This window comes from Triturus cristatus, chromosome 11, assembly GCF_964204655.1.
Source record: "Triturus cristatus chromosome 11, aTriCri1.1, whole genome shotgun sequence".
NCBI classification, from domain to species: domain Eukaryota; kingdom Metazoa; phylum Chordata; class Amphibia; order Caudata; family Salamandridae; genus Triturus; species Triturus cristatus.
This window is the reverse complement of record NC_140594.1, coordinates 416,669,335-416,693,144: the sequence shown is the minus strand read 5'-3', so window position 1 is coordinate 416,693,144 and position 23,810 is coordinate 416,669,335. Positions and strand designations below refer to the sequence as shown.

At 50.0% G+C, this 23,810-nt stretch overlaps 1 long non-coding RNA gene across 1 annotated transcript in view; it reads right to left on the bottom strand.

Moving 5' to 3' along the window:
• Positions 1-226: 226 nt before the first annotated feature.
• LOC146784350 (uncharacterized) overlaps positions 227-23,810 on the bottom strand; it is a 32,714-nt gene continuing 9,130 nt past the window's right edge. The window contains exons 2-3 of the long non-coding RNA XR_014970681.1: positions 21,521-21,584; positions 227-611 (exon numbers count right to left, since the gene is read on the bottom strand). This is a non-coding gene — a long non-coding RNA (uncharacterized LOC146784350). The remainder of the gene's footprint in view (positions 612-21,520; positions 21,585-23,810) is intronic.

The following is a 23,810-nucleotide window of genomic DNA, read 5'->3' as shown; positions in this document are numbered from 1 at the left end:
CGGCTTCCCTCTCTCTCACTCTCGGGTAGATCTCACGGGAGACAGTAGATGCGGAAAGAAACAGAAGAGAACGGAGTTTTAGGGGGACGTTCTACGTCTTTTATGTGTTTGGGAAAAAGGAGTGCGGGAAGTAATGCAATCACCCTAGACCACCACCACGTGTGAGAGCTTAAACGGCTTTCCCCGCCGATACGCCACAAACGATCAGGCTCCTCAACCCCTTTCCTGTTGTCCAACCCGTCGGTACTTCACCCGCTGCCCCCTTTGAAAGAGAACAACCCCCGGAGTTTCTTTCGTACCTCGGGTAGCCACACTTCTCCTGAAGTGTGGCTGGGCGCTGCGCGGTGTAGTCGGCCTCCTGGCCTTCCCTCGGTGTCTTCCGCTCTGCTCCCGGACTCACTCCCGTTGTCCTGGTTGGGTCCTCTTCGTCCCTGCTCCTCCGGCGTCGGTTTCCACTCTTTTCTGCTGGGCTCGGCTTTCGCGCTGGCGTCTTCCGGATCGTCCGTCTTCAAGGACGCGAAGGATCCTGATAGGTCTACAAAGGCTGACGTCACAGGGGCGAACTCCACCTCCCCAGAGTCCGCGTCTCCGTTAAAGGGCCAGTCCCTAGGCTGCAATAGAGATAGAGAGTCACAGTCCCTGTTATCCACCCGAGCCCCGTCGAACCCGTCACAAGGTCCTTCTATTATTTTCTTTTCTTTTTGTAATTAGCGATTTGTGAGGAACCCAGTCACTGGTTTTTAAAAAAAGACCTCAGAACTCAACTGCAATAAGTTATCACAGTTGAGTTCTGACCTCACAATGCCTGGTTCCAGAGGCAGCAACCCAAGTGAGAGGTAGGTCAGGTCGCCGAGCAGCTGTTTAAAGGTACGAAAATGAAATTTTGCATTTCTTTCTTCTGCTCTATTTTTCTAGCTTACAGTGACATGCAGCAAGAATATGTTTATTTTTTGCACTCCTTACATAATTATAGAAAATTTAGAATGTTTCTACACATTCTGAGCTCATGCAGCTTTTTTTTGTCTTTTAACTGACTTGTGTTGAACTATTTCTAATATATGTTTGCAACAAATACCTAACAGGTTTTGATGTGTTTAAGTTTGCACTAGAGGTTCGATTTTTATTCTTTATTTTTGCAAATATGCTCTCTCTTTCACATGGAAGAGCTACGCACCAAGGTTTTAAGTGGTTTGTGGAAAAGGTGATGGCGTGACCCTGCATTATATGGGATAAAGTACCCTCCTCCGTACATGATAAGGATATTGCAAGCAGCCACTGCCGCTGCAGGTAAGAGCGGTGGGGCCAGGTTGGGGGGGGGGGGGTATTTCGTGAAACGACCACAAGGGAAAATTAATTATTTATTTAATTTTCCCTCGTGGTCATCTCTCGAAATCCCCCCCACCCGTCCCCACCGCCGCACCGCTCTTACCTGCAGCGGTCGCGGCTGATTGCAAGCCACCTCTGAGTTCCATAACTTTAGAAAGGAGCTCGCCCTTCAGCCTCATTCCTCTACATGACTAGTCCTCGGTGACTTGCAATATCTGTATAATGTACAGCATGGAGTACTTTATGCCTTATGTCGTGGCACATTCCCCATAAAAGCATTTACATCCAGGAAGCACGCTACGAAATGTGAATGCTTTTGATGAAATTCCACACAACCAAATAATCAAATAAACCGAATTTCTGGTCCTGCAGTTTTAAATTGTTTCAAATATCTGGGGTTGCTAATAAAGTCACATTTGTGAGTAAACATTGCCTCTTTGCATATATTACATATACCGCAACTTGGATATGTGTCACAAGAGAAGATCCAACAATGTGACCTGAATAGCTGTTTGTATCAATATTTAGGATATGCCAATTTGCAATTATGAAGTTTTTTATTTTATTACTTAGATTTGCAAACCGTGTTACACAAACTAGGCTGCCCATTGAATTGTTGTTTCTTACATTGGTTAACATTAAACCCCTTTTATCAAATCTTTGCTTTTACAACAGTGGGAAATTAAGGAACTTGCAGTCACTCCTCCTTTATCTGGAAGGATGAGAGTGAGCTAAAAGAGAAAGTATGTGTGGTAAGCAGCATTCATTCAAAAGCCGCACTGGTCCCTGAGAAATTGGCGTTCAAGGCCCACACCAGATATTTGAAACACATGGCAAACTTTATTACAAAGTTTTTGTTTCCACGATTATTTGCCTTTGTGGCAAGGGATATTTTAAAGAATCTGGTACAGAAAGGAGAGTGAGATTTGCTGGACAAAAATCTGCAAAATATACAAAGAGACTTGCAGCACCTTTGATTCGATATTGTTTATAATACGGACATTTTAAAAATGAACTCAAATAGATTACTAAGAAAATTTGGATCAATAAAAAGAGAAGATTCTGCGATTAGGAAGAGGTTACTCAACGAGCAATTTTGGATTTTCACCCATTATATGTATGAGATTGGGCTCAATGAGAACATCTAAAGGGGAATTGACAATTGTTAACAAGGTGATTAACCTTACAAGGAGTATACCTTTCTGGAAGTAAATCCTAGTCTTTCTGTACAGACATTTTAAGTAGTACTTGCAAAGAGGCTTCACTTTTTAGTGGGGTCCTAGTTGAGGTAAAGTGCCTGCTTACCGCTATTTATTATCTAGAGGATATATTGGAACGCACCTAGGAGTTACTATATTGGTAGGAGCCTTTTATGTGCAAATTGTATCTGTTCTCTCTGGGCATACTAAGGACACTACTGAAAGTTGATCTATGAAAACCATCAGGAATGCACATGACTAGAGCATGATGCATATCCTGTTTAGCACATCACATTGGGATCTATTACCTTTGATAATTGGTGCTCATTGAGTCTTTTCACAAAATGGCTGCATTTTATGAACAAATACCACTACGCTTGTCTTCACTTGTACAATTTGGATGTAGTAACTTTAAAAATGTCAAATCAAAGATTGCAGCTGATCTCTTTTGGGTGAGCAATTCTTCTTTCTAGCCATGCAGGTGGATGTGATGCAGCAATGGCTAGTTTTCAGTGTCACCATGGTTAGTTTGAATGTGGCCACCCGGACTGGCTTAATGTCTTTATTTAGTCTAACATTGACTAAACAGACATGCTTGCATCAAAACGCCTGTGAAACATGGCTGCATGGCCGTTTTGCTCATTCCTAGTGAGAAATTGTACCTTTAGTCAATTATAAAGAATTGAGATGCCTATGCAGGCCTGCCGTGCAGCACATACATGGTCTAAATAAGAACACTTATTTTTGGTCAGTGTCCTTATCTATACGCAGTCACAGGCTTTTCCACTAGGTAGGAGAGGTGAGTGTACAGGTGTTGTGTTGAACAATATTTGGCAGCAGAATTCTTTTCACAAAGGCCCCCCTATATGGATTTGAAATAAATATTTGGACATTTCCAGCGTTCCTATGGAATCGGGGACTGCTGAGAAACGACAAATAACGATGCAATTGGATGTGAAGTTAACTTTGAATTTTTTAAATGAGGACTTATATAATCCAAACCCCGAATGAAGAAAAAAAAAGATTCAGCAATAAATTGAATATATGGTATGATTGAAAACGTGCCTATTATTTTATAAAGGACACAGTGTCAGCACTAGTAAGAATATATCTTAATTGGAGTGTTTAAATTGTTATGAATACCCAAGTTGGCAGCTAGATATGGCCTTAGTTTATCTGGTTGTGAACGTGCCTCTGTGAATTGTGATTGATGACGAACATTAGCTGATGTTCCCAAAATGGTTTTTAGAATTAATTACATTTTGACTATTATATCTAGATACTGCTTTATAAATGGGATACAAGTTTAGAGTAATATTGTCTGAATATCTATGTCAGGGTTCATTTTCTTGTTGATGGTATATTGACGCTATAGCATTGCTTTATAACTCCACTCAAGAAACAAACAGACAACCAACACAAAAAAATTGGTGAAATGCTGACCATCTGAAACCTTCTCCTTCCCAAGTACAACCATGGAGAATAAAATATTGAACCTGGTGCAGAAACATGCAGAAGCAGCCCATGTTTTCAGTGATGGACAATTAGGCTTTGGGCCATTACGGGGAATGGATTCCAAATTTGCCGAACTCAGAAAAGATCTGTTCTCCTCACTCACTGGGGGACCTTTCTCAATCTTTTGTCAGCATCCAACATGGTTTTTTTTTTTTTTTTTTTTTTTTTGAAACCGTTTATTGCAGTTTATAGAAGTTACAGGTATGGGCCTACAACCACACGGCCGGCCGCTAGAGCATCAAAAGCATATTACATACATACAGCAAAAAACTTTCTCAGCGGTGCACAGTAGGAAGACAGGAGTGATCAATGGTGCAGGCCTCACAGCTCCATGCCCACAGTACGGTTCCATTTTCTTAAAGCAAAACAACGTAAACAAACCACAACCGCAAGGCAACCCTCGATCCAAAGTGACAACACGTGCTCCATAAGTGGGGGATCCAAACCAGCAGCAAAATTCTGAAGAGGGGGACGGGAGTAGATCAGGGACTGGGGGACCGCACGCCCGCGGCCAAGGGAGGGGCGCCATCTAGGGAGACGGAGCCGGCGAGGCCGCCGGTAGCAGCGGCGGCTCACAAATACCCCCGCGGTAGGCGTTCCAGGGGCCCCAGAGTTTCATCCACGCCCCAGGCTTACCCCTCGCCACATACACCACCTTTTCACGAAACATACACCAATCCATATGCTCTTTCCAGGCCGACACCGCAGGGGGCCTCTGGGATCCCCACAATTGGGCAATATCACGCTTGGCTATCATGTATCCCAAAGTCACCCACCGCGCCTGCGGGACCGAGTAGTCATTTGGTTCCCAGACATTCAGCAAGCATCTCCTCGCTTCAGGCAGCAGCGCGACACGCGTAACCATTCGTAGAACCTCATGCACACCACGCCAGAATCGCTCCACCTTCGGGCACTCCCACAGTATATGCATGAAAGTCGCCAACGCACCACAGCCACGCTTACACATTCCATCACCGGCAAAACCCATACGTAAAAGCCTTGGCCCCGTCACGTAGACCCGGTGAAGGATCTTGAGCTGGACGAAACGAAGGCGAGCCGGGATGGCCACCTCTTTCGGAGAGGCCACCGCGGAGATCCAATCCTCGTCGTCCAGCTCCAGCCCGTCGGCAACCCAAGCCACGCGGAGACTAGTCAGCAGACACGATCTATCGTTAATCAATTTTTTGTATATGAGGGAGATCGTGCTGTCCGGGACATGGCCATCTAGCACTCTGTCCTCCAGGGGGGAAGACTCCGGAATGGATGCAACATCCGGGAAGACGGAGCCCAGCGCATGGCGGACCTGTAGGTACCGAAAGTACTCACTGCCCTGCAGCTGAAACTCCGCCTGCAGCGTCTCAAAAGTTTTGAATCCCCCCCTCGTCCAGAGATCTCCCACCGTGCTGATTCCGATCGTGTCCCACTTCTCGAAGCCCTTCGACGTCCACAGGGAGCCCAACCTCTCAGATGCATACAGCGGAGACGCTCGGGTCAAACGGTCCTTCCACCCCATAGCTGCATTAGCCGCGTGCCAGACACGCACCATGACACGCGTCGGTCCCGTCAAACGGGAGTCGGGCGCGCCAGAGTAGAGCGCTCGATTATAATCGCCACCGGGCAGAAGCGTCCTGTCCATCTCAAATGCCGGGTTCAAGGCGGGCCCGTAAAGGCCATGATTAATTGCAGCTAGTTGGGAGGCCCAGTAATACCGTTTGATGTCCGGGAGGGCGACCCCTCCATCGTACCACGGGAGCGTCAATTTAGCCAGAGCAATACGCGGCCTCCCGTCCCAGAACAGGCGCCGCTGGAGGCCCTCCACCTCGCGAAAGTAGCGTGCCGGGACCAGGTCCATGGTATTCTGGAGGGCGTAGAGGAAGCGCGGCAGGGACATCATTTTAAATAAGGCCGCTCGGCCGAGCGGCGAGAGCGGCAGACGCCGCCAGCGCACCACGTCCTCCCTCAGACGCTGGAGGGGGGGCAGCAAGTTCCGCTCATAGCGGGCCTCCGGGTCAAGAGTGATATATATACCCAGGTACCGGAAACCCTGGGAGGCAATCTGGATCGGACAGTCCCGTGGCAAGACCGGGGCCTCCCCGGAGAGCACATAGACACAGGATTTCGCCCAGTTGATGACCAGGCCTGAGTTGCGACCGAAGGAGCGCAAAACATCAACCAGGACGATCAGTGACTTGCGCGGGGAGGCGAGATACAAAAGGATATCGTCAGCATAGAGGGACACGCGGTCCTCATGCTCGGGGGTCCAGCGGAGACCACGGATAGAAGGGTGCCACCGCAACCACTCCGCCAGGGGCTCCATGGCCAGGGCGAACAGGAGAGGCGACAGGGGACAACCCTGTCGCGTGCCCCGCCCCAGCGCGAATGGGGCAGATACTCGCCCATTCACCACCACCTGCGCCAACGGGCCCGAAAATAGCAATTTGACCCAGCTGACGAAACCCGGGCCGAACCCAAACTTCGCCAGCATCGCCCAAATATATGGCCATTCGAGCGTATCAAACGCCATGGTGGCGTCCAAGGACGCCAAGATGGCCGGCTCCCGCACAAATGGGACACGCGCGAGCACCCCGTGTAAGCGCCGCAGATTAAGCGCCGTGTTGCGGTGTGGTATAAAGCCCGATTGGTCTTGGTGGACCAAATCGCCCACCACGCCAACCAACCGGTTGGCCAACACCTTGGCGAGGATTTTGGGCTCCGCGTTCAGAAGCGAAATCGGCCTATAGGATGTGACCCGCTCACGGGGCTTCCCCTCCTTATGGATCACCACAATTGTAGCCAGACGCTGGTCCGGCGGGAGGGAGCCCTGCGAGTGGGCCGCAAGGAACATCGCGCGCAGGTGGGGCGCCAACACATCCGGGCGTAGCTTGTATAGCTCAATGGGAATACCATTGGGGCCCATGGCCTTGCCGGATGCAACCGAGCGAATAGCCGAGGCAATTTCGTCCGAGGTGGGCGGGGCATCCAGCGAATCCCTGTCCTCCACCGTAAGGGAGGGCAGTGCGATGTCCCGAAGCACGGCATGGGAATCTTCCTCCGAGCAGGGAGAAACCGGGGAGTAGACTTCGCGGAAATAATCCGCGAAGCAGGAGACAATGGCTTCCGGCTCAGTGACGCACACACCATCCACGCTCTCAATCAAAGGCACCACGCGGCTCGCTCTTTCCCTCTTGTCCAACCACGCAATCAATTTGCCAGCCTTGTCACCCACATCATACAATCGCCCCTGCTGCTCTCTACTGAGGCCCCTGGCCGCCTCCGTGACGAGGGCCCGATAGGCCGCCTGCTTTAAGTGCAAAACATGCAACTTGGCGTCTGTTACCCCGCTCCCCAGGTCACCCTCCAGTTCTGCAATCTCGGCCTCAACCCGGGTCACCTCCTCCCGCTCGCGCCGCCGGGCATTGGAAATAAAGGAGAGGGCCTCCCCTCTAAGAACCACCTTGAAAGCCTCCCACAGGGAGATGGCAGACGGGACCGACCCCACATTCTCATCGAAATAGCGCTGTAAGGAGTTGATCAAGTCGGCACGAATGGTGGGGTCGCGCAAATACCATGCATTGATCGGGGCCACTCTGCCATCCCCCCTCGGGAAGACATCGAAATGCAACAACAATGGGGAGTGGTCTGAGATACCCCGTGCCAAATGGCGCACCTCCCCCACCCTCCCTGCCTGGGCCGCCGGGACAAGGATGTAATCAAGCCGCGAGAGGCTACCATGGGCCCCCGAGTGGAAGGTGTACTGTTGCAATACGGGATGCTTTAAGCGCCAGCAATCCACCAGGCCCAGCGTGTCTAAAAGGCCGGGCAGCCACGCCTGTGCCCGGGGGAGGTCCCTAGGGGGATGGCGATCCATAGACCCAGAGGCAACCGCGTTAAAGTCCCCTCCAACCACCAACAGGCCACCCGGAAGGTCCAGAAGGAGGCGCCCCAGGTCCGCAAATGTAGTGGCTTGTAACCCAGGCGGGACGTACACTGATATAAAGATAAACACTCTACCCTCCATTCGTCCCACTAGAACAGTGTAACGTCCCCTCTCATCATGGCGCACCTCGTCAATCTCCAACGGGAGCGAGTTCTTGACCATAATACCCACCCCCCGCGAGCCCGAAGTGAAGCCGGAGTGGGCCGCCAAACGATATCCCCGCCGATTCATTGCATGAAAGGTGTTACCTATAAGGTGTGTCTCCTGCAGGAAGACAACATCTGGAGAAATACGTTTTAAATACTGCAGGACCACACCACGCTTAATCCTATCCCCCAGGCCGTTAACATTCCATGACAACACAATCAAATCCCTACCCCCCATCATAAGTCAAAACAATCGGTCGCCCCCCACCGAGCATCTTAAAAACAACAAAACAGTTGCGGGTTTGCCTTGCGGTGCGAACAAACAACACACCCCCCCCACCCCCCGGTCCCAACAGAACTCCCCCCTCCCTGCACCCCTGCATGAGCCCAGACAGCCCCCCCAAAGTGCAGTGTGCCTGTCGCCCCATAGCTAAGTACTAACTAGTCCCCCCGAGGAGGAGGGAAGCCCCCAGCAGACCCCACCCGACCTCCATGGGAGGGGAACATACGAAAGCAATATATGGTAAAGGAACAATATCCAGAGCAAGGCCTATACAGTCACCCCTCAATTCTGATCCGGCGGGCCCTCCCCGCCAGCCGCGCCCCCCCCACCCCGATCTCCAGGCAAAGTATCTAACCAGTCCCCAGCCACCTCGGGCCGGTCGAAGAAGTGCGTACGGCCATCCACCTCCACCCTCAGCTTAGCCGGAAAGAGCATTGAGTACTTGAGGTTTAGGTCCCTTAGGCGACGTTTAATACCAAGAAAGCTCTGTCGCTGCTTCTGGACCGCCGGAGTAAAGTCTGGGTAGAAGTGTACATCCATGTTGTCCAGCCTGACCGGTCCCTGTTGCCTGGAGGTCTGGAGGATGGCGTCTCTGTCCCGGAAATTAAAAATCCGGGCAATAATAGGCCGCGGCGGGGCACCGGTCGTAGGGCGGCCCCCAGGGACCCGGTGGGCACGCTCCACCGCAAAAAGCTTACTCAGCCCCCGGGGCTGGAGCTGGGTCAGGATCAGTTCTTCCACGAAGAGATCTGCCGCCTCCGCCTCTCGGCCCTCCGGCACACCAATAATGCGAACATTGTTCCTCCGGGCCCGACCCTCGGAATCCTCCAGTCGCCGGTCCATCAGGGCGCTCGCCTGGCCAAGCCGGCGCACCTCCTTCTGGAGGGCCACCACGCCCGTAGTGAGGCTCGTTGTGGTGTGGGCCAGGGAGTCAACTCGGTCGTTCGTTTTTGACAAGTCTGCCCTCACAAGGCCCACATCCACCAGGACTGAGTCAATTTTTTGCGCCAAGGTATCGAAACGCTGGTCCACTGAGGCCTTCATCTCTGCGATGGCGCCCATGACGTCCCGGAGGGTCAGATCCACCGGTTGGGCAGGCGCCTCCGTCGGGCCCACCAGGGATGACCGCGATGTCTCCGGAGAACCCTTCTGGAGCGTATAGCGATCCATACTATTGGCCTGGTGCGCCGTGCCACGGCGGGTTGTCTTCATCTTCGCCCGGTCGCCATCTTGTTTGGTGGACATGCTGGCCCTTCCACCGTCGTGCCAAGATCTCCAAACGGGCCGCCACACCAAATCACGGGTGTCGGGGGGGGGGGGGCGGGGGCGACCACCGGGCCGCGGGTCAACCCACCGCCGGCGGGTCAGCCGGGCGCCTGGACAAGGCAACACCACCGCACCCCGCTCCGCAGCCCGACCCCGCCTGAGGCAAGGAGGGCGCAAAAGCGAAAGTGAAAGTGCGGGGTACGCGAGTCGCCCAGCCCCGCTCGCCGCTGTTATTCACTTCGTCCCCGGATCGCCCCACTACTCCAATCCGGGGGGCCGGCGAGGAGAAGGCCGCAACCTTCAATCGATGCTCCCTCCGGTGTTCGGGGTCCGATTCGAGCCCAAAAAACGGGTGGCAAATACTCACTGATAAACCTAGCGATCAGGCTGTCTTTAAAACGCTCTACAGCAGACTCAGTCTTCTCTACGAAGAGTCTGTTGCTCTCAAAAGTCAGGCCCATTAAGGATGCCTGAATGTCACCCGAGAACCTGTGGTCTGCCACCCGACATGGCACCTGATGATGCAGCTGCTGCTCACTACACACCCACCTGCACAATCAGCAGTGTCAAGGTCAGCCCTAAAGACAAATTATGCAGCATCTTGTCCTTCTTGAATTGTTTGGACGAGGGTGCTCCTGAATTTATCTGGGAGTGTCATCAAGATTTCACTGGCCATGTCCCAAAGGGCTTGTGTATATTGGCCCAAGAGACAGACAGTGGTTAGGGTCTGGAGGGCCACACTGGTAGAAGAGAATTCTCTTTTACAAAATGCATCAGTGCACTATGACTCCCTATCTGGTTGCACAGAAGAGAAAGCAAAAGGGTTAACCTCATTAAATGGTAACGAGGGATCTGATGTAGTAGGAACAGATGGCAAGATCTCTGTCAATAAATGGGATTCTGTCTCTGCAAGTGGGAGTCTCTAGGTCAGAGACTAGCATCAGAATTGGACTCAGAACAGGTGCAGCTGGACTCAGGGCCAGCACCTGGGTAATCAGGACTGGCATGGCCTCTGGGGTCAGAATGGAGGCAAGGGCCATTGCCGGCAAGAAGCTAGGAGGAGACCCAAAGGGTCAGTTGGCAGTAGGCAGCAAAAGTGCAACTAAGAGCTTCATGGGGCTCAAAGAAACTACAGACGGAACTTGCATTGTGTTGAAAATCGTTAGTATGGTCTTTTTGAAGGTCTCTTTCTGGTGCAGGGTCGCCGACAGTCTGGGAAACACAGGGCATGCCAGGTCCAGCCTCAGTCCAGCCTCAGAATGAGCTTTTTGTCAGACTATGCCTCTAGAATTAGATCTTTCAAGTACCAGCTGCACAGCTTCTCCCTGAATGGTGAAAGGGGTGCAAAGGTTCCTTGGTCAATAAGGGCTTATGACGTGACTTGGACTTCGACATACCTGATTTGGAGGGAGTAGCCCGTAACTTTGAGTGGGACTGGTCCACGACTTTGAGAATAAGTGGCCCGTTGTTTTGAGTGTGCTCTCCTCCTTATCCTTGTGTTCTCCGACATACAGTTTAGCTTCATGCTCCCTGATTGCCCTCTTGCTCATCAGGGAATATTTGTCACAGGCCTTTGAGTTATGTCCTGAACCTAGGCATAACAGGCAGACGCTGTGTGAATCCATGACTGACATCTGCTTCCTGCAGTAAAGTCCTTTGGTCTTGACAAGGAGACATTTTCCTTGCCACACTGTCGTACCACTGTGACCTTCCCCAGTGCCAGTCCCAACATCGCTGCCATTCCTATTCTTATTCCCAACAACTCTGAGCCGGATCAGTGCCGAACCCTTAGGTTTTCTGTCGCTTCCTCAGCCCAATTCTGAAGGGCTAGGAATGGAGAAAGTTTGGGAGGGGTCGCTGTACCCTTTACATTACCAGTCTTACCAAGAAATGGAATGGTATAAGGAATTGGGTGAGGCCAGCTGACAGGATAGCTCTCTAGATTCTACCCTGCTTTGTCCCCCTAACGTGGCTACGGAGGAGGGAGCATGATATGCTATGGTGGTGCGAAGTGCACCAGAGGTCCTGTGCCTTCACCTCTCTTCCATGGCAGTCAAGACGAATAACTTGGCGGTGGTACTGCAGCCTGGTGTCTCCTCCTCGGAACCCTTCCTCCCTTCCAGCAAGGCCTTAACTAATATCATATTGGGAACCTGGTCCAAGCCCAGCACAGAGACTCCTGTGAATAAGACAATTGCCCACCGCCATCGCCCTGCACCGGGTGACCCAAATTTCATCACCAACCACCCTACCCCTGAGAGGTTGGTGGTCCAAGCCTCTACCTCCCAAGGCACGTTCCCTTCCGCACCCCCAGACGGGGAATCCAAGAGGCTGGATAGTTGGGGTAAGAAAATGTTTTCTTCCACCAGACTTGCGGTCGGTGAACACCGCATGCTTATTGGGCCCTTATTCAAACACTTTCTGGGAAATGGTTGTGTAAGTGCTGCCACAGGTCCCAGAGGAGGCCCGGGCCATCCTCTGCCAAGCAGTGTCAGACAGGAGAGATGCAGCAAAGTTCGCCATTTGTTGTGGTCTCGACACAACCGACTCGCTGAGCAGAGCGATTTCATCGATTGTGGCTGTTCGACGTAACACCTGGTTGAGGACTTCTGACTTTTCAGGGAAAGTCTAGGTCTCTCTCATGGACATGCCCTTTGATGGCACACGTCTCTTCGGAGACAAGGCAGACATTGCACTGGAGCACTTTAAGAACTCACGGACCACGGTCAAGTCCTTGGGCCTTTCAGTGGCTATTTGCCCCTCATCTGCCTTTCGCCCCTTTTTGTGGCTACGGAAGGGGCTTTCATCCACGTCAGCCATACCCCAGCCACAAGGCCATGCAAGTTCAACCTCTACGTGGCTGGTGGCGCAGCTCATTCCGACCCGGCAAGTCGGTGGGCTGAGGTCGGGTTAGTCCACCACCCCCTCTGCAACCTCAGCCTACAAACCTTCCTAGTCGGCCCTTCAAAATCATGGGTGGCCAGTTGGTGGCGGGATCAGCTATCACCTCCACCCCTGGCAGAACATCACCTTGGATAGGTGGGTCCTTCAGATAGTCCGAAGGGGCTAATCCCTCCCCTTCAAGACTACTCCTCCCTCCATACCACCAACTTACGGTGGTGTTGTCCATTATATATTGTACAGAAAGGTCTATTGATCCTCATTCTGCTTCCCTTTCTAATATTTTGCTTTTATTTTGACCCTTGCCCAGCAGGTCTCAGCAATGGGCACTCTCAAAGGGCACCTTCCGGCCCTGTCTGCCTTCCTGAGGCTTCCAGACCAACCCTCATTATTCAAATCTCTCATTGTAAATAGATTCCTCAAAGGACTGGTACACATGTTCCCACCTTCTCCTTTCATTACGTCTGAGTGCGACCTCAATCTTGTTCTCACCTTTCTAATGTGCACTCCATTTGAACCTCTGCACAGTTGCCCTCTCCAGCTGCGTACAAATAAAACAGCCTTTTAAGTGGCAATGACATCTGCCAGGAGGGTAAGCAAATTGCAGGCTCTGTCATCCAAGCCTCTTTACCTGACCATCTTCCCTGATAAGTTGGTGCTTCGTACTAGGGCCTCTTTCTTACCGAAAGTGGTAACACCATTCCATGTGGGGCAATCTGTACCCTTGCCCACTTTCTATGCTCCTAACTATCTCGCGATGGGTCATCCTCTGCCTCAAAATTTGCAAAACTGAGGCCAAAAACCAGCCTCCTGAAGGCTTAAGGACTCATTCTACCAAAGTTAAGGCTGCTACCACGGAATTGCAACGTGAAGTTCCAGTCCTCAACATTTGTCAGGCAGTAAAGTGGGCATCCCTGCACACGTTTACCATGCACTACTGCCTGGACAGTCAAGTCTGCAGGGATGGCCTTTTTGACCATTCTGTCCTGCAGGACTTCCTGGTCTAAACTTGTCTGCAGTCCTTCCACCCAGGATGGTATTGCTGGGGTATCTATTCATAGGTAAGGAATCTGCAGCTAGATGTCTCTATCAGGTGGACAAGTTACTTACCTTCGGCAACACCTTAACTGGCAGAGACCTATCTAGCCGCAGATTCCTTACCAACCCACCCATCCTCTCCGCACTATGGACAGGTTTTTAGGGTGGGTCGGGGCTGATCCTTTTCAGAGCCCTAGTTGTTCAAAACACACCAGTGTAAGTGCACTTCATGGCATTAGGCTTCTGGTGTGGAAAGTTTTGAAAAGTAACTGATGTCGGTGTGCCGTGGTGGTGCCTATAGGTGATGCAGATATCACAATGGTGCGAATGATGCCCACTATGTCATGCGGAGCAGGCCGATGCAACCAACTGGCATGCAAGGGTATTGCTCTAAGAAAAATCTCCGGATCCAGTCTGACGCTTGGGAAATTCAAAGGTAAGGAATCTGATGCTAGGTCATGTCTCTACCAAAAAAGGCATTACCGAAGGTAAGTATCTTGTCCTTCACAGCACGCTAAGCAAGGTCCATATAAAGATCGGGACCACAGTAGAACGTTTCCTCCTCACCAGCCCAAAAGAACCTTGGGTCAACTTTCTGGTCCGGATCTCCATGTACACATACACATGACCACGCCAAGGATAGAACATATCTGGGTAGGCAGCACCCAACTGAAGAGGCCCAACTAGGCTGAAACCTGAACTGGCTTTACATTTCGGGCTAAACTATTCCTACTGGGGCAGGACCAAGACAGATTTCCATATGAATGGGTATAATCAGAGTCGACATGGTGCGCAAAAGAATAATGGGTTGAAATTCTACACGAGTGATTACCAATGGTTAGACTCATTACAAGCATTCCTCCCATCAGCTTTTGTGTGTTTTGCTGTCCCTATGCAATCACAAACAGGGCACCAGACAGCAGCAGTGTTCATTTAAAAAACTATCAGGGGGATGAATTGAGGTATTCTACAATATAAAGGGAAGCCTTAGCATATTGGTGATGTGTTTGGTATTTAAGGACGTACGTATGGGAGACTTCTTTTGAGTAGAGGATGGAGCACAAGCCACTAATAGATTTTTTTACTACAAAAGGTGTGGGTGAAGTAACGCTGGACATTTTAAAATTGTTGTACCATTTACAGGCGTACTTCTTTGTAATCAAATACCTACCAGGCGTAAGGAATGTGAACTCTGAATGTCTGCCTGGATTACCTTTTGAAGTCAAAGGGTCTCAGGAGGAGGATGGCTGGATAGTGGCAGAAATGGCCAAATGTGTGAGGGAGCTATAATGGAGTAGAAGTGAGCAGAGATTAAACCTTCAGGGATGCGATGGAACAGATCCAAAGGGTGGTCGAAGGAGCTGAGTGAGAAGGAGGCAATGAAGAATTATAAACTGGTATGGTCAGAATAGTTTAAGTAAGCTGGTATTGTAAGGAGGGTGTACACGTAAACACTTCTGGAATTGTTGCAATGCAGGGTAAAGACGCTGTTGCATGAAGAGCATAGTTGCATACATACCATGAAGAAAAGGGCTGGGATGAACTTCTTGTGGCCAGATTTAGAATAGGAGACAATAAGGTACATAAGAGGATGCAAAACATGTCCTCAACAGTGGCAAATAACATGTGGAAAAGGAGACGCCCATTGTGCCTTTACTTTGCCAAATGTGCTTGGCAAAAAGGTGGGAATGGATTACAATGGTTCTTTGGCAACCCTGGTTTGGACGTATAGTATGCAGAGGCGTTAGCTCATTTCCTGAAGTGGCCAATAGTAGAGTTCTTAAAGGAAATCAAGTTAGCAAATATATGTTTTTGCAAGTATGTTTTAAAAGAAAGGATTGTCTTTAGGAGATGATAATGAACAATGGATGTCCGATTGTGTCAGTAAAATATGAGATATTTCTTCAACAACAAGGAATAATAACAGCACAAAACGGCATTGCACCAGTTCATGAAAACAGACTGGCTCTGTGTTTTAACAGAGTGTTGGGTGAGTGTGCACAGTTGGCAATGGAAAATGGCTTGGACTGGAAAAAACTTGACCGAAGAATCCCCTTTTCATTGCTTGAAATGAAGGATGTCATACACAGAGGTCTTCCCGGCATGGATAGATAGAATGGTCGCTTGACATCAAGAGCCTGGTGGGCTAAAGCTGTCTGAGGTGGTGCAACAAAAAGAGAACAAATATGCCAAGGGGTACAATAACAAGCTAAGAAGTGTGAGAAGGGAATGGTGGACGGGGGGGAAAGGGTTTGGCTGAAAGTAGGTAACATGTAAAGAAAAGTAATATCCAGGTCCCAAGTGTGTGGTTGGGCTTCAAGGAAACAGTGTGGTGCTTGAAGGAGGTAAAAGTTGGATTATGAGGAAACTGATGATGCGCAATGAGTGAGAATGAGTTGAATAGGAAAAAGAGGATGTTCCCAACCAAAGAAATAAAAAACGACAATTTGGGACCAGCGAAAAAGAGTAAGAAAGCCAGTAAAATATGATTATACAACAGCAGGCGCGGTGCGTCCATTGGGGCGCTGGGCCGTTGCCCCACTAGCCACATGGCCCCATTCACGCAAGCGGCAAGCAACTTACTTAGTCGCTCGTCGCTCTGCTCGCAGTCACTGGCAGTCAGGCAATCGGCCGCTGAAAGGGGGTGGGGGCGGGGGCGGGGCTGATGTGGCAGCAAGGGTTGAGTGACAGCAGCGCTTGCAACAGTGTGCGCATGCTCGATTTTGGGCTGGTCATTTTTATGACCAGCCCGAACATGCGCACTACAGGCCAGCCATGGGAGAGCGAGGGGGGACCTGAGAGGCCGAGGGTTGCTTCATGCAGCAGCCCCCGGTCTCCTAATGGGCGGGCCGTCTCGATGCCCTAGCCAATCCTGGCGCTGCTAATGCAGCGTCTGGATTGGCTGCCTGAGACATCGCGCAGCCTGAGCCTGAGGGCTGTTGTGTAGAAGACACGGCACGGGAACGGCGCAGGACAGAACAGAAGCGGAGGCGGAGTTTTAATTAGAAGTCCTCCGTCTGGCCCCCGCGACTAGAGCGAGTATTGCGAGCCGCGACTGCCTGGTACCACTAAATGGCCCCCAACCCCGACGTGCTACTCTCCTGCCCTCGCCTCTGCAGAGCCAAAGTGTCCTCCAGCACCGAAAGGAACAGCGACCTCCGAAAAGCAGTGCCGATAGCCCCCTCCACCTAGCCCCGCAGGATCAGTGGCATTAAGTCCATACACCGGCACAAACAGCTACAAGCATCCAAGTAACCACTAACTAGGCACCACCCCCACACTCCACTCCGCCGGCACCCATCAACCCTGCCTGAAATGCCTGAAATGCATGGCGCTTAATCCCCGACTGGTGCATGCACAACACTCTACCCGCTCCTCAGGCAATGAGATTGTACTTCTCACGGGCATCAAATATGTCCCGATACTAAAGCCCCCTCTGTTTCTAACATTCATTGACCTAAGTCGTGTCAGATATCTTCACCTGAGCACTAGATTACATAATTTGCACGGTCTGTTTTACATCGACATTCAGATTGGGTGAATAATGCAAAATGTTTTTGCACTGGTCAATCAATGCTAAATTTTTAGAGTAAAATTGCAAGGGCAGTTGCAACCGTACAGTAAATGTAATTCGCAGATGTAAGTAAATATTTGCACTGGTGCACTCTAAATCAAGGGGCCCTCGAATAACACTGCTATTGCAATAGAGAGATTTTGGAGGGTGGAAGAGCTCCACAGATGCTGACAGGCGCTCGCGGCAGCCCCCCTCATCTGTGATGATGCCATTTCTAGTAACTTGCTCATATTCGGCCTAGGCCCTGAACTGTTGTAATCAGCTACGACAACATCCAGCAGGAAAGCTTGACCTCCCGTAAAATAAGCCCCTAAGATTTCCATGATTCGCAAGTGGCATATGCACGCAACACCTTTCACATTTAAAATGACTCTGAATTTCATCTACATTTTGTACAAATATGTTGACCAACGGTTGTGTGTAGATCTCGCTAAGAGACAGCAATGCATCAATTTCCTCATGATAGAATGCTACTATTGCTATCAAATGAAAATCAGTGGTTTGCGTAGTTCACTCCTTGTTCGAATAATACCCGTTTGTTCCAGATGACACTTAAGTCACAATTATGGGAAGTAAATCTAAAGATGCTGCTGTGGTGTGTTAATGACTAATAAAGTATGCTGTTGGTGTTGCATTAGAAGCACACGTGAATTGTTCCAGGGGTGTTTTTCTTCCAGAACAGTGTTTGAAACTTTATTTTGTCAATGGTGACTTTTTATACTTTTGAACATGCATTGGTGCTTTATTTATGTAGCCATAGTTTTTGACTTGTGTTTTGTGGAGACGTCGATCTTTTGCCAATTGCGTCTTCACAACAGAGGTGATTTTGTATGGTGATCAATTGGCAATCGGTGTCCCTGTCACGTTCACTTTTAAGTCAATTGGTTAACATGATGAACTCATTCCTAGGGGATGCCACCAAGGAAGGAGCTGTATGAAAAGTTTTAGTAAGTGGGACGAGCTCCGCCGAGAAAAAAACCTATGCAAAACAACAACCAAGTTTGCAATTACCATGTAAACTCGAGCCTACTAGGTTGTATCATTTCTTTCTAAAAGGTGGTTAATTTTAAGACCATTTGTCAAACTAGCAAGTGGGATTGCAAGCCAGCCTTCTGTGCTTCTAACCTTTGGGAACAATAATGAATATAATTATACTGCCATTATAACATTGTCAAAGAAACAATTTATACTTGGAAATGTATTTATTTAAACATCAACTAACCTGCCAGAAAATGTTTTTTAAAAGTACATCTAAATTGCAGCAAATTGTATGGTCTGTTCACTGGATAATTAATGTAATTGACGTATTTAGTATTTATTGTTTGATATTTGTACACTAGTGCTAATGGAGAAATCCAAAGAAAAAATGTTGATTTACTGAAAAAAGCATTAAATGATTAAATGTCACCCTGTACAATTGATAACATTCGGTCTTTTTGTGAAATTCATTTATAAATAATGACTTACAGATATTTTACAGGGAAAATAATTGTTTTGATTTTTGTTGATGATAGTTATATTACCCTGCTTGAGATGCATTACATTTTGATAATGGGATCAAGTGGCCTTTTTGTTAAGCTGCAGAGGCAACATTATGTGTAGCTTTAACCAGTCTGTGTTCTTTAATGTATTTACTGAGGCAATGGCATTTTAATTGTTGATTTATGGCTGTACTACTTGCACATTTTTGATTTGATTCTAATGTTTTCTTCACACTTGTGCTTCAAAATGCTATATTTGGAAAACCCCTTTTTTCAACACTTTGCATTAAATATGTGGTGTAAAACCCACCATTTGAATCCATTCTTTTCAAACTTTTCTTGCGGGGGGAGAACCCCCCCCGCACCCTCCTTTTGCAGTTCAGACTTGCTCGCTTCGCTCGCCAGTTGAATTAGGGTACAACATTTTTCGCCTCTCCACTTTCAAAATGCACCAGCCGCCCCAGTACAACAGTAATACTAAATTGAGGTTTTGACATTTGATGTGTTGCAACATTGAGCAATTTTCATGCTGTATATTATGTACGATATGTGGGGGCAAGGACATCATGGTGGACATGGTTGGGCCTGTAGGACCCAGTGATCCCACATCAGTTCCTGTACTGGAGGATTAACAAATGGTGTGATAACCTGCATTGAGGCTAGGACCCTGCATACATTGCTGTAATCCCAAAGATCTCCATCAGTGCAGAAGGGCGGGTCTGCTTTGCCATGCGGGGTTTTGCTGCGTGGGTGCCCCTCCCTTCTGAGAGCTGTTGGCGCCGATGTATGGGAGCACCCAGGGCTTGAGGGGAAACAGCTTTGGACTGGTGGGCCACCATCCTGGTAGTCCCCTCCGGGCTACCCAGTGGCCTGGGTGTTCGGGGATAAAGTGTGCACCAGACAAGAGTTGTAATACATGCTGGGAAAACCTTTTCCCCCTTTTTTGTATTGCATAATTTGTTATAGCCCGCTGCAGATGGCTATACGGGTTGCTAAAGGCTCTGAAAGTGAGTTATAGGCCCGAGTCGCAGGTGGTTGCCTATAACGAGGGAGAGGGCCTTCAACAACCGGTATAGCCTGAGGAAGAAGGGCTATAAGGCTATTAGTACATTCCAACCACTAAGGGCAGAATGTTCAAAATTAAAAAGGGAAAAACATTGAAGACAAACATCGTCCTGTTGGAGCTCCAGGCTAATACCAGCCTTTATAAGCCAGCAGCTACTCCATTGTCTTCAATGGAGCTCTCTACATTCTAATGTTCTATTAGAAGATTGGAATGTTGGAAGCTCCATTGAAAACAATGGAGTGCTCCGGGCTTATAATTGCTGGTATAAGCCCGGAGTTCCAACATGCCAATGTTTCTTTGTTCACAGCTCTGGCTGTGAACAAAGGCTTCAGGGAGCCTGAGGGGATTTCAATCCCCTTGCGCTCCCTGAAAGCTTTGTTTTATTTGTTAGAACATTCTGCCTTCTAGTGGCAGAATGTTCTAATAGCCTTATAGCCCTTCGTAGCAGGTCTATACGGCTATTAAAGTCCCGCTGCTTTGTCAAAGTCCCTCGCCTTCGGCTCGGGCCTTTAACGATGCAGCGGGCCTTTATTAGCCGGTATAGACCGCTACGGCGGGCTATAAGGCTATAATATAGTCTTGGAGCCCACCGTAGCAAGCTCTACCGGCCATTAGAACATTGGAATGTTGGGAGCTCCATTGTAGACGATGGAGTGCTCCATGTTTCTACGGGCCAGTGATGGCCCGCAGAGCAACATTCCAACGTTTTCACAAAGGCCTCTCGGAGCTCGAAGGGATTTAAATCCCCTCAGGTTCCGAGAAGCCTTTGTTTTATTTGTTAGAACATTCTACCCTCTAGTGGCAGTATGTTCTAATAGCCTTATATCCCTTCGTAGCTGGGCTATACCGGCTATTAAAGTCCCGCTCCATTGTTAAAGGCCCTCGCCTTTGGCTTGGGCCTTTAACGCTGGAGCGGGCCTTTAATAGCCGGTATAGCCCGGGCTATAAGGCTATATTATAGGCCTGCTCCTGCATAATAAGGGAGTGGGCCTTTAATGGCCGGTACAGCACGCTACAGAGGGTTCTAAGGCTATTAGAACATTCCACCCATAGAGGACAGAATGTTCTAATTTGTAAAACAAAGGCCTCACACAGCCCGAAGAGGTTGAAATCTCCTCGGACTCTATGAGGCCTTTGTTGACAGCCACAGCTGTGAACAAACATTGGAATATTGCTGCCCTAGGCTTCTACCAGCCATCAGAAGCCTAGAGCACTAGACTGTTTTCAATGGAGCACTTAAAACTCCAATGTTCTAATAAACCATATGAACTTGCAGGAATACAGTGACACTTCTGAAACTATGTAAAATCTGTACACCACTTAATATAAAATGCCAATATGGTTTGCTAAAAAAAAGTACGATATGTGCAACTATGTAAATATGTCCATGTTATACCCGTAAATTACTTATTTTGTTGTGTTAGTATGTTTAGTGTGGCCAAGAATTTAGTATTACGTATGTGGTTGTAAACCATTATACAATGTTTAGTTGTTTTTGCATAGGAAGGGGGGGTGCTATATTCTATGTATATTCTATGTAACCTGTGATACTTTAAGGTACCTACACATTGGTGATGGTGTTAGATTATAGAAGGGGAATTGCGATTCTAGAAGGTTTACTGTATATGGAATTGAGATTTTATTAAAGACTAGGAGGCTAACATTAAGCATAATAACCTTTATTCGCCACCTCTGAGCAGCAACCATTTAAAAGCTAATAGAACCAAAAAACATCACAATAACCAACAGAATATTCAATCCCATAAATAGACTGTGTCCTCCATTTACCTCCTCTTTTCGTTTGCTGTCTTTCTTGGTTCCATGCTCTTAATCCTTTTCATTTTTCAATTCTCTATGAAATAAAATAAACAACAACACGATATGAATGAAATTCTATTCAACTTTCACTCTATTCATATACTCCACTTTAAATAATTTCAAACATTAATAATAAAAAAATTATAAACCACAAAATACCACACCTCCCAAAATAAATACAAGGGTTGGGAGAGAGGAATAATGCTAGCCTCCTAGACTTTAATATAGCCTTATAGCCCGCCGTAGCGGGCTATACCGGCTATTAAAGGCCCGCTGCAGCGTTAAAGGCCCGAGCCGAAGGCGAGGGACTTTAACAAAGCAGAGGGACTTTAAAAGCCGGTATAGCCCTGCTACGAAGGGCTATAAGGCTATTAGAACATTCTGCCACTAGAGGGCAGAATGTTCTAACAAATAAAACAAAGCCTTCAGGGAGCACGAGGGGATTGAAATCCCCTCAGGCTCCCTGAAGCCTTTGTTCACAGCCAGGGCTGTGAACAAAGAAACATTGGAATGTTGGAGCTCCGGGCTTATACCAGCCATTATAAGCCCGGAGCACTCCATTGTTTTCAATGGAGCTACTAACATTTCAATGTTCTAATAAAATCTCAATTCTTTATACAGTAAACCTTTTAGAATCACATTTATCTCAAGGCAGGAGGCTAGCATTATGCATGTTCACAGCTTCTGTAAAACACATCTTGATACAGGATCTATTGACTTAAAATAAAACCTGAGCGCTAGGTGGCGCTAGCCAAGATGGCCGCGCCGAGGTAGAGCTCCGTGCTACCTGACCCCTCACATCCGTTCTTCCTCCGTTGCTGCCGTCCTGGCTGCAATCCGCTTCCTGCCACTTGCTGCGGAGTTGTAGCCCTACCCTCGCTGCGACTTTTGGCTGCCTCCGAGCCTTGGGGACTGAGCTTTGCCGCCTGCAAGAGTCACCGCGGCGGGGGCGCGCACTCGGCCGGTTCCTCGGCCGGCGGCGCCTGCTACGCGCGCCCGCGGCGCTACACGAGGGGCGCAGGCCTCTGTCTGCTGGCGGCTGTCCGGAGGCGGGAGAAGCCCGCGGAGAGGCATATCGGCCTGTGACACACCGCGGGTGAGTGGGGGGGGGGCGCGACAGATCCCCAGCGCCTCCCCGGACCTTCCCCGGCCGCGGGGCCCTGATCGGCGGGCGGATCGGCCCGAGTAGTAGTGGGAGCTCGTGGGGCTGGGCCCGGATCAGTGATTGCCGCCACCCGCCATATTGTCGCACCCTGGCCTGTGAACCGGTGCATCCTCCGGAGGACTGCCATCCTCTGCCCCCCCCGGCCCCCCTGCTGCGAGCGTATGGTGGTGATTGCTGCTGGCGAGGTCCCCCGTGGAGGCTCGGCCCCCCCCCCGGATCTTGTGGAAGGCCCCCGCACATCGCGCTCCGGTGCCCGCGGCGGCGACCTGACGGGGGGGCGACGCTGAACTGGTTCCGCCTGGTGCCGACTGCTGGGGGGCTGCTGCCGAGGGGGCCCCTCTGCCCATTGCCCCTCGTCCCCCCTGCCTGGCGAGGTGGCCCACGGGGCTGCGGTGGGCTGGAAGGGGGCGCCCTGTGACCTCTGCGTCCCGGGAGCGGGGGCAGTAGCGGTGCTCCGAGCTGCTGGACTGGCCCTGCGGCTTGCCCGGGGACCTCCTTCTGGGACTGCACGGGACGCGGAGCGGTGCTCGCCCGGCCCCGGCCTCGGAGGGCGCGACGCGTTGATCCACCATGGGCAAGGACAAAGGCCCTAAGCAGCTGGCAACATCCCATCAAACGAAGATTGACCGCTTCGCGACACCGGACCCCCCGGGTGCCGGCGGAGGGGAGGCGCCCGCCCCCAACAAAGACTTGGCCACCATCCTACACGCGATCGATGCCTCTCGCACCTCGTTGGAGGGGATGGTCGGGGAGGTGAAGATAGATGTTGCGCTTCTGAGGCAGGATCTCCGCAACGCCACGGCCCGCATCACGGAGGCCGAATCGCGGATCTCCGCGACGGAGGATGACATCCATCAATTACAAGACCAGGTCCGGGAGCTCACGACCCACTCCAAGGAACTACACAGGCGGGCGGAGGATGCCGAAAATCGCGCCCGCCGCAATAACCTTCGCTTGGTGGGCTTCCCGGAGGGGGTCGAGTCGGGCCGGGCCGACGACTTCCTGGAGGCCTGGTTTAAATCCTGGATGCCGGCGGGCAGCTTGTCAACCTGGTTCGTGGTGGAGAGGGCGCACCGGTCGCTGGCGTCCAAGCCT